General features: G+C 35.0%; 1 non-coding gene across 1 annotated transcript; it reads left to right on the top strand.

The window, feature by feature from the left end:
- The first annotated feature begins 10,007 nt into the window (after positions 1-10,007).
- Positions 10,008-10,114, top strand: LOC131222107 (small nucleolar RNA R71). Its single transcript, XR_009159815.1, has one exon. It is a non-coding gene; the product is annotated as a small nucleolar RNA R71 (small nucleolar RNA).
- Positions 10,115-11,539: the final 1,425 nt, after the last annotated feature.

Here is an 11,539-nt window from a genome sequence, read left to right as displayed (position 1 = left end):
ACATATCCATTCATTCATTCATTCACTATCCACTCGGGCTGGTGGTGCGTAACTATTTATTTCATGTACCATCGCATGGACAGGATTTCAGTTGGGCACGTGATTAACCTGAGATCAGGAGTTTACCACATGGTGTCTGACTATCCAAATTTAGGTATGGGACTGGTTTGAATAGAAGTCCCTTGTGGTGGACCCCGTAGCCTATGATTCTACGTATTATCATCCCGACTTCACGTTCTTGCATGGTCATTTCATTCGCACCACATATTACATTGCATCCGCAGTACTTAGCATTTTGGGTTACTATGTTTTTACACTTATATGGCCTAAATGAGGTTGTTGGTATTCGTGGTTCGTCTGGATTTGCATATTGCATTGCATCCTCAACATCTCTTATTGTCTTTTTATGTTTTGCATCGCATGGCCTTAGTATGGCTGATAGCATCCATGCCTTGCATCACATAGTTTTGGTACAACTGATAGCATTCATAGACTTACCGCATATTTTCACATTACTCTGATATTATATGATTTATAATCTTGTCAGTATTTCCGCTTATTCCGATGGTGTATGATTTGTGGGCTTTATGATATACTTGGCACTTACCTTATACACACTTTCACCACCCTCTAAGCTTTCTATAAGCTTATGCACGATAGATGCGTGCAGGTGGCGTTAGGTTGTAGCAGCGTTGAGCTTGGAGTGTGCAGCGGTCTTCTAGAATTTTGATTTTCGACATATGTATTTCCCTTTTAGCATTATATTCAAATATTTATATTAGTGGATATGTGATGATGATGTTGCCTTTGTGATTTGGGTAAACTTGTGGTTATGCTCCATACAAAAAAAAATCATACTGAAAATCCTCATTGTAGGATCCCAGGATTGGAATCTGGCGCATGCGGGCTGGGAGCTGAGAATGGGGTACTAAGGAGGTTGTTAGCACCGGATTCGGTGATTGAAAATTTTGTGAGCCTGGTTTTCGAGTTTGGAGTGTGACAACAAAGTTGGGAGATTTACTATTCAGAACTGTGGTTGGCATCCAGTTAATAAAATAGACTGAATGCATCATAGCTTCCGCTCAGAAGGAACGAGGAATACTCATAGCCGTCATCAGGGTATTGACATTTTTTCGTTCAACCACCCCATTCTGTTAGGTAGTATCAGAACAGGTGGTCTGATGAATAATCCCATAATCCTAAAGATATGTATGAAAACTTGTGGAGAGATACTCTCCCCATGATGTCAGAGCGGAGAGTTTGAATTTTTATCCAAAATTAAGTGTCCACCATAGAGTGAAATATCTTGAATTTTTAAAAAACCTGTAACTTAGAGTGAAGAAAGTAAATTCAGGTGTAACATGTGAAATCATCAATGAATATAACATAGTATTGTAGTTTAAAGAATGACATAATTGGTGAAGGACCCTAGACATCTGTATGCACTAGTTCAAACATAAATGATGATTTTGTAGTACTTAGAGGAAAAGGAATACACTTACTTTTTAAAAGACAACAGGAAGAACAAAAATAATTCAAAGTACTTTTATTAATAGAAATATTCCCTAATATGCTAAAAGAAAATAGTTGAGTTAACCGATCGAAATATAGATGACCCAGGCGAAAGTGCCAGAGTTTCCACATTTTATTTGCCGAACAAATATCCAAGGAAGATGGAGAAAAGAAACAATGAGCTAGAGTGACGGATGGGTCAAAGTCCAACATGTATAGACATCCATGCCGCCTACCCTTCCCAGGTACCTTGCCCCTTCCCAGATCCTACACAAAACAAGAAATATGACTAAGTAGTTATTGGATGTAAGTTGACCAACAGAAATTAAATTTGAAGAGAGTTTAAGGACATGAAATACATCACGAATGGTAAACTGGCGATGGGCAGAAGGAGAGAAAGTCAATGAACCAATGGACTAAATGAGTAATCTAGTGCCATCTGCAGTAGAAATAGTCTAATTTCCAGTGTAGGGATGAATGTCACAAAGATGTGATACATCACCAGTCATATGGTTGAAAGCCCTCGAATCAAAGAACTATATAGAAGATGAGGATATACCTGACATACCGGCCATAGAAAGGGCCTACATGATCTGCTAGAGCATCGCAGGAGTCAAAGGTGAGGACAGACCTTCAGCAGAGACAGTAAATGTAGTATCACTAACAGAAGGCTCGAAAGAACTAGTTGCAGAAGTAGTAGAAAGAGCATGAACACAGCCATGACCTTGACCACCGCGTCCACAACCTAATGAGGATGCATAGGCACGTGAACGACAGTCCTGAATACCATGACTAGTCCGTCAACAATAAGTGTACCAATCTTTGCACTGAGCAACAACATGTCCCACTTTATTACAGTCGCAACAAGTTAAAGGAGTGGAACCACGATTTTGTGCAGAGGTGGATACAGCGAGTACCAGATCAGATGGTCCCTAGAGAAAACTTGCAGTCGTTGTTCCTCAGCTAATAAATCACTAATAACCGAATTCATTAAAGGAGTTAGGTTATGGTTCAGGAAAGCAACCCTACAATGCTCAAATTCTGGATGTAACTAATTGCTTGCCTCTAAGTGTAGAGGTTCATAAGTAGTATCCCGTGAATACAGGGTCGATCCCATAGGGAGATGAATTGTGAGAAGAAAAAAAATCAAATGCAAAACAAACTAAGTAATAAAAATTAATCTGATGATTTAATTTTGGGATTTTTGAATGGATGTAATTCAACTGCATAAAATAACACCCAAGCTTCAAAGTTCCACACATAGGTTAATGTTTCAAAATCATGATGACTTGGATAATACAACTAGGATCTGAGCACTATGGTCAGCCTAATCGGAAAATAAAATAGTTTAAATATTTTAATAAATGATATAAAAGATTAAAAAATAATGAATTTGCACCATTGACATATATTCTCAAGTGCTAGTGATTTTAAGTATTCAATATCTATAGGATAATGAATATCAAAGAAATATAACAGGTTGAGAACTTCAACTATCTAGGAAATCTGATTGATCTAGGGTAAGCCTATTCATTAATGTAGATCTCATATGGTGGAAACAGATGCATCTTACAAGAGGATAAAAAACAAAACCTAAATAATAGATAACATGTATACACCATTCTTCTCATCATTAAAACAATCAATCATCATAATCTTAAAAAATTATTAAACCCATGTGCTTCCCTTCTAGCTTGGGTTAGAAAGAATTTAGAAAAACATAATTAAATTACAGAAATAAAAAACAACAAGAAAGAAATAAAAAAATACAAATAGAAAAGATCTAAAATTTTAAAAAACAACTTATAAAGCTTTAATAAAACTAAAAACTCTTTAAAAGCTCTAAATTTTGCTTTGGGATGCCTTGAATAATCTCTTGGAATACCCTAGGAAGCCCTATTTATAAGTAGAAACTCCAATTTTCATACAAAGTTGAAAAACCTTATAAACCGCCTCAAATATACATATTTTTTCAAAATAGACTTCCCACTGCATAATTCGTTTAAAACAGACTTCCTGCTGCGCAGTTTTCCAAAATAAACTTCACCGCTTTAGAATACACTTTTTCAGGACGATTTCAGGATTTTTCACTTCAAATCTTTGATTCTCTTCATTCCTCACTTGGTTTTCTTGGATCTTTGGCATATGAATTCTTCAATCTTGGTCTCTTAAGATCCATCCCTTGCCTTGGTAATTCTTGAACATCAAATCCATGCTTTTTAACACCCTTTTTCAATCCAAGCTCTTAAATTTACCTTGCAACACATACATGAGTAAATTAGAACATTAAGCTGATTCATGTTCATAAAACCAAGATATAAATGGGGAAAATTATGCAATATTTGAGTCTTAACACACCCCCCAACCGGCATTTTGCTAGTCCCGAACAAAATAAGGGAAGAAAAATAAAAATAAGAATAAAAATTAATTCTAGAAACAAAATTAAAATGAAAACAAAATTCTAACTGCACCACTTTCACCGGTAATCTCGATTGCATTTAGCATATGCAACAAGCCTTTAAACCCCTAGGTTTCCTCTAGTGGACGAGTTATAGTCTCGTGAGGGTTTACAGAAATGTTACCCACAAACATTGAAAATATGAAAAATAGTTCAATACTCAGAAATTTATACAATTATGCGTCCATTCATCATATGAATTCCAAAACAAAACAATACTTACTCTAAGTCTGAAGTTAGTTAAAATCTCAATTTCCTAATCTATTACATCCTTGAGTTCAGAAACCTAATCAAAATTTAGAATAGTTATGATCCAATATATTTAGGTGTTCCGTGACACTAGTCTAACTTTGAGAAATATGCATGTTCTCTATCCTAACTCCTTTCAATCATCCCAAGAATATGAAATCTCTAGTTATCTCATTTTTTTATGACATTTCTTCTTTTATCATTATATCCTCATTATTATAGGCCACCCTTAAATGAAGATTCCCACCGGGTTTATTTCATAACCTAAGTGATTGTACTTGTAATGGTAACAGTAATGGATACTTAGGTATCCTTACTCCAGATTACTGACACGATTATTATGGTCATTGCATTCATGCTCTATAATAAAAAAAAATTTCCATCACTCTTTTTTTCCTTCAATATTCTCTCTTTTAAACATATATCAATGGTACTAGTTCATTCAACATTGTTTGAATCAAAAGTTGTTATTCTAGTTCACATATCATATTTCTCACTTAGTTAGCTAGGGTGTATTGTGAATTCAGTATATCAAATTACAACTCACTTTAAACTAATGATTAGATAATTGAACTCAAGTCTATAATTTTCAGTTATCAGATTTCTAATTACTATCAACATAGAGTAAGTATAAACTTTGCCTTTGGAATTCACAAAATATCATGTTCACATTCTTGTATATAAAAATATTATTTTGAAAATGATGAAATTTTTTTCCCCATAAACCTAAAAAAAATAAACTTAAACCTAACTGATACCTAAAAATAATAAAAATAATAATAAAATAAACTAAAACCCAAAAAAAATAAATCTTCACATGGATGACTATCCACAGCCCCCAACCTAAAATCTACATTGTCCTCAATGTAATGATAATGTAATGTAGAGATATAAAAATAAAAGAAAGGGTGGATAGTACCTATCATGAAAAACTCACTTGCTATGTGACACTAAAAAAATTGAATATGATATAAATCCTACACAAATGCTCCATCAGACTAGGAGCATCAATCTGAATATTCTGGCTCATGAAGAGGGAATGACTCCTCTCCCAAATGAAAGTTTTTCACATAAGGTTTAATCTCTGACCATTAACCTTATACACATTGCCATTATGTGGATTCTCAATTTCAGCAGCCCTGTGAGTATAAACATTCTTCACAATGAAGGGGCCTGTCTATCTTAATCTTAACTTTCCTGAAAAGAACTGGAGACGAGAATTGTATAATAGGACCTTTTGCTGAGGTTCAAAATTTTTCCTCGGGATATTTTTGTCATGAAAAACTTTGGTCCTCTCTTTGTAGATTTTAGAATTTTCATAGGAATCTCTCCTCAGCTCCTTTAATTCATTCAGCTCTAATTTCCTTTGTCCATTTGCTTGATCCATATCAAAGTTTAATTTCTTTATTGCCCAGTAGGCTCTATGTTCCAATTCCACTGGTAAGTGGCAAGCCTTCCCATACACCAATCTATATGGAGACATACCAATCAGGGTTTTATAAGCAGTTCTATAAGCCCATAAAGCGTCGGATAGTCTGAGAGACCAATCCTTCCTATTTGGCCTTATAGTTTTCTCTAAAATGTGTTTGATTTCCTAATTAGAAATCTCGGCTTGCCCACTCGTTTGTAGGTGGTATGGGGTACTCACTTTATGCTTGATGTCATATTTCTTCATCAAAGCCTCAAATATCCTATTGCAAAAGTGAGACCCGTCATCACTACTGATGGCCTTTAGAGTTCCAAATCTAGAAAAAATATTTTCCTTGAGGAATCGTATGACCACTTTGTTGTCATTGGTCCTACATGGAACTGCCTCAATCAACTTTGAGACATAGTCCACACCAACCAATATATAAAGAAATCCAAAAGAAGATGGAAATGGGCCCATAAAATCAATACCCCAACAATTAAAAATCTCCAATGGTAAAATTGGAGATAAAGGCATCATGTTGCGCCAGGACACTCTTCCCAACCTTTGACATCTATCACAAGTAACACAAAAAGCATAGGTGTCTTTAAACATGGTGGGCCAGTAAAAACCACACTGTAGGATTTTTGCAGTAGTTTTCTTAACAGAAAAATGGCCACTACATGCTTCCATGTGACAAAAGGAAATAACACTCTAAACTTCATCATCTGGGACACAACATCTAAAAATCTGATCTGTCCTATATTTATATAAATATGGGTCATCCCAGAAGAAGTTCCTAACCTCGGTTTCAAAAAGCTTCCTATCTTGTTACTTCCAATGATATGACATTTTTTCCGTTAAAAGATAGTTCATTATATCCACATACCAAGGCAATTTAGAGATCGCAAATAATTATTCATTAGGGAAAGTATCTTGGATATGCATCTCCTTAGTGGAATCATCTAACTCCAATCTAGAAAGGTGATCGGCCACTACGTTTTCTACTCCTTTCTTATCTTTTATCTCTAAGTCAAATTTTGGAGTAGGAGGATCCATCTCAAAAGTCTCGGCTTTGCATCCTTCTTAGATAGTAAATATTTCAAAGCCGTATGGTCCGTAAAAATGACCACTTTAGATCCCAGCAAGTAGGACCTAAACTTATCCAAAGCAAAAATTACTGCAAGTAAGTCTTTTTTAGTTGTCGAGTAGTTCACTTGGGCCGAGTTTAGAGTTGTACTCGCATAGTGAATAACTTAGGGCTGTTTATCTTTCCTTTGGCCCAAAACAGCCCCTATGGCATAATCACTTGCATCGCACATTAGTTCAAAAGGAAGTGTCCAATCTAGTGGACGCATGATAGGTGCAGTGGTAAGAGATGATTTAATTTTATTAAAGGCACTTACACTCTCATTTATCCACTTAAATGGAACATCCTTTTGAAGAAGATTAGTCAAGGGTCTAGTAATGACACTAAAGTCCTTGATGAATCTTCTATAAAAACTATCATGCCCTATAAGTGATCTAATATCTCTAACAGTTCGGGGGATAGGTAGATTAGCTATAATGTCGAGTTTTGAGCGATCTACCTCGATTCCATTTTTGGAGATAACATGGCCCAAAACAATTCCCATTTGAACCATGAAAGAACATTTCTCCTAATTTAAGACAAGGTGTTTCTCTTCACACCTAAACAAGACGAGATAAATTGTTGAGGCATTTCTCAAAACTACTCCCAAATACAGAGAAGTCGTCCATGAAAACCTCAAGAAACTTTCCAACCATATTTGAAAAAAATACTTAACATACACCGTTGGAAAGTTGCTGGAGCGTTACACAATCCAAATGACATCCGTTTGAGAGCAAACGTACCAAATGGACAAGTGAACGTGGTTTTCTCTTGGTCTTCCAGGGCTATCTCTATTTGGTTATATCCGGAATATCCATCAAGAAAACTATAGAATGAGTGACCTGCTACCCTCTCTAAAACTTGATCAATGAATGGTAGAGGGAAATAGTCCTTCTTTGTGACCTGGTTCAATTTTCTATAGTCAACGCAAACACGCCAACCAGTGGTGACACGTGTTGGTATGAGTTCATTATTAGAATTCTGGATAATAGTTATTCTAGATTTCTTTAGAACTATTTGAGTTGGACTCACCCAAACACTATCGGATATTGGGTAGATGATTCCCACATCCAATGATTTAATTACCTCATTTTTTACAACTTACATCATGTTTGGATTGAGACGCCTTTGAGGTTGTCTAATTGGTTTAGTGTCATCATCGAGGTGGATCCGATGGGTGCATATGGAAGAGCTTATACCCTTTATGTGAGAAATGGTTCAGCCTAAGGCTCCTTTATGGTCCCTTAGAACTTTCAACAATTTAATCTCTTGATCCTTCTCTAAAAATGAAGAGATCACCACAGGATAAGTTTTATTTTCACATAAGTATACATACTTAAGCTCATTTGGTAGTGGTTTTAAATCAAGCCTTTGAACATTGGTTGGTGATGGCAGAGGTCGCGAGTCCTCGATAGATAGGATTTGAGTGCGTAGTCTCCATTGGTACATACCAATATCGTAGGTGGTAGTGCTCTCATTATCATCACAAATTTCAATAAACACTTTTTCTAAATCAGAATTTTTCAAGTCTCCAATGACTTGAATCAATTCCTCAGTCAGACTAGGTTCCAATTCCTCTTCTTCTATCAAGTAGTCCATGAAATTTAGCTCGGATTTCATTATTATCAATCGGGTGCTTACATAGATTGAAAATATTTAGCTCTAGAGTCATGTTACCAAAAGACAAGTTCATCATTCCATTCCTGTAATTTATGATTGCATTTGAAGTTGCTAGGAATGGGCGGCCTAAAATGATAGGAACTTGAGAACTGGCATTTACACATGGTTTAGTGTTTAGTACAATAAAATCCATGGGGAAGTAGAATTTCTCTACTTGGACTAATACGTCCTCTAAAATTTCTCTTGGTACCTTAATAGAATGATTAGCGAGTTGGAGTGTAATCGTGGTTGGTTTAAGCTCACCTAACCCCATTTGTTTGTAAACTGAATAAGGTACTAAGTTGACACTTGCACTCAAATCTAGTAAAGCATGCTCATTTTGGAAATTCCCAATAATACAAGGAATAGCGGGACTTCCCGGGTCTCTGTATTTGGGTATAATCCTTTGTTAAATGATAATGCTCACTTTCTTAATAAGGAAGGCCTTTTTGTGCACATTTAATTTCCTCTTTACAGTGCACAAGTCCTTGAGATATTTAGCATATGATGGAATTTGTCTAATGGCATCAAGCAGAGGAATATTGATATTTCATGGGGACAGTTGGATTCCTAAGTCTAGATAAGAACAAAACTAAAGGCTCATATGACTTAGTCTCTTTATCCTTTTGCTGTTGCGGCTCTTGAACCATATCCGGTTCATCATTTTCTTGAGACAGTGGCTCATCCTCCGGTATTTCTACTGGTTGCATTATCTTGTTATCGAACTTTTTTCCACTTCTCAAGGTAATGATGGCCTTAGCTTGTTCATTATGTAGCTCACTTGGATTTGAGTCTCCAATGAAATATGTGTTTTGAGGGTTTGGTACAGGTTGAGAAGAAAATGTGCCTTTTTCCCTAGCATTTAGTTGAGTCTCAATCCTAGCCACAACTATCTTTAATTCCTGATTTGATTGGATTAGAGGCTGATTCATTTAAGCTTGAGAGTTCATGAATGTGGTCAATGCATCCTCCACAGATGATCACTTTGGCGGGGGCACATATGGTACATTGTTAGGTGCCCCAAAGAAGTTTTGTGGAGGCATTTGAGGTGCATTGGGCACATTAGTTTGTGGTCCATTACTCTAACTAAGATTAGGATGGTTACACTAATTTGGATTATACGTGTTTCCCATTGGTTGCATAGCTGATCTTAGTAATTATTTATAGCATTTGCTTGATCATGCTCATGCATGATATTTTGTGCAACTGAGATTATTAGATAATCATTTGTGTTAAGGTCTGTACTACCACAAATTCTACAAAAATTACCTAAGGAAGTATTTGCTTTAACCATATCAACCTTCCTAATTTCCAAGGCTTCGACCTTTCTAGCCAATGCAAAGAATTTTGCATTAAGGTCGTCTTCCTCTCTTACGACATACATTCCCGCTTTCTCTCTAGGAATGGGTCTAGTTTGGTCTGATTTAGCAGAGACATCAAATGTCTGCGTATTCTCTGCTAACATATCTAGAAAATCCCAAGCCTCATTATAATCTTTGTGAAAACAGGTTCCACCACACATCATCTCTATGAACTGACGGGTATCTATGGTGAGCCCCATTCGGAAAGCATCAATCACGTGCCATGGTTCATAACCATGATGTGGACAAGTAATTAGAATATCTTTGAAGCGCTCCCAAGCTTGAAAAAATAGTTCATTCCCCTTTTAGGAGAATGACATGATTTCTTATTTTAGTGCATTTGTTTTTTGCTCGGGAAAAAACTTTTTCAAAAACTCTCTACTTAAGGCTTGCCATGAAGTAATAGTATTAGGTCTTAGAGAGTTGAGCCATGCTTTGGCCCGATCCTTTAGAGAAAATGAGAATAACCTAAGCTTAAGTATATCCCTATTCACTACATGAAAAGTGGAAAAAAAGGATGGATTTTGAGACGGTCCAGGACCGTCTCTAAAAATCCTTGGCTTAAAGACGGTTTAGAGATGGCCGTAAGCCGTCTTTAAAATTTTAGACGGCTCTGGACCATCCCTAATATTGTCTTAAAATGTTAAACGTCCACAAATCATCAGTCATCTGAGACGGTCAAAGACCATCCGCATTAGAGACGGTCATTGGCCGTCTTTTACTTGTAATCTGAGACTGTCAAAGACCGTCTCTATTAGAGACGGTTTGTAGCCGTCTTATAAACCTGTCAAAGACCGTCTTCATTAGAGACTGTCAAGGACCGTCTCTATTAGAGATTGTCAAAGATCGTCTCTATTAGAGACGGTCCTTAGCCGTCATATAGCCCTGTCAAAGACTGTCTTTATTAGAGACTATCAAAGACCATCTCTATTAGACTTAAAATTTTCTTTTTCAAAATATCATTTTTCTTAAACATTGTCAAAAATTAAGAAGCTCAAAAAAATTATGAATTTCAAAATAAAAAAAATAGTTGAGAAGCTTAGAAAAATAATTAACAACAATGTTTAAGAAAATTTTAAATTTTGAAGAAAAAAAAGATTTCGATAAAAAAAATGATATTTTGAAAAAGAAAATTTAAAATTTGTAAAAAATTGTGAAAATTTTGACAAATTGAAAAAAATATATTTTTTAAAAAAGAAAACTAGATTTTGTATTTTGACAAGAAAAATTGATAAGTTATATAACAAAAGTGAGATTAAAAAATGATATTTTGAAAATGAAAATTTAAGAAATTAAACAAAATTGTGAAAAAATTGACAAATTGTAAAATATATATATATATATATATATATATATATATTTTAAAAGCTAGATTTTGTAAAAAAAAAAAAAAGTTAAATTTATTTATAATAAAAATGATATTTAGTTAAAAGAGTAAAAAAAATATACATTTTGAAAAAAAATGTTAAATTTATTTGTGAAAAATAAAATTACTAAATTATTAGGCGCATTCACTAATTGAACCTTTAATAGTTTTTGGACAATCTAATCAATTTAAATTGAAGAGTAAATAACTTCAGATGTTTAAATCAAATTTCAATGAAATTGTTAATCAATCTTGTATGCCCAATATCTTTCTCATATGTAGTCTGATTGAGGCGAGTAAGTAGTCAAATTGAGAGTATTGATCAGTAAAATAGAGTGAATGGACCAGACATGTAAAATGGGCCAAATATTCTGGTTAAAATTGTGACCCAACTTAC

The sequence above is a fragment of the Magnolia sinica genome, chromosome 12 (assembly GCF_029962835.1).
Source record: "Magnolia sinica isolate HGM2019 chromosome 12, MsV1, whole genome shotgun sequence".
Classification (NCBI taxonomy): domain Eukaryota; kingdom Viridiplantae; phylum Streptophyta; class Magnoliopsida; order Magnoliales; family Magnoliaceae; genus Magnolia; species Magnolia sinica.
This window is presented reverse-complemented; position numbering and strand designations above follow the sequence as displayed.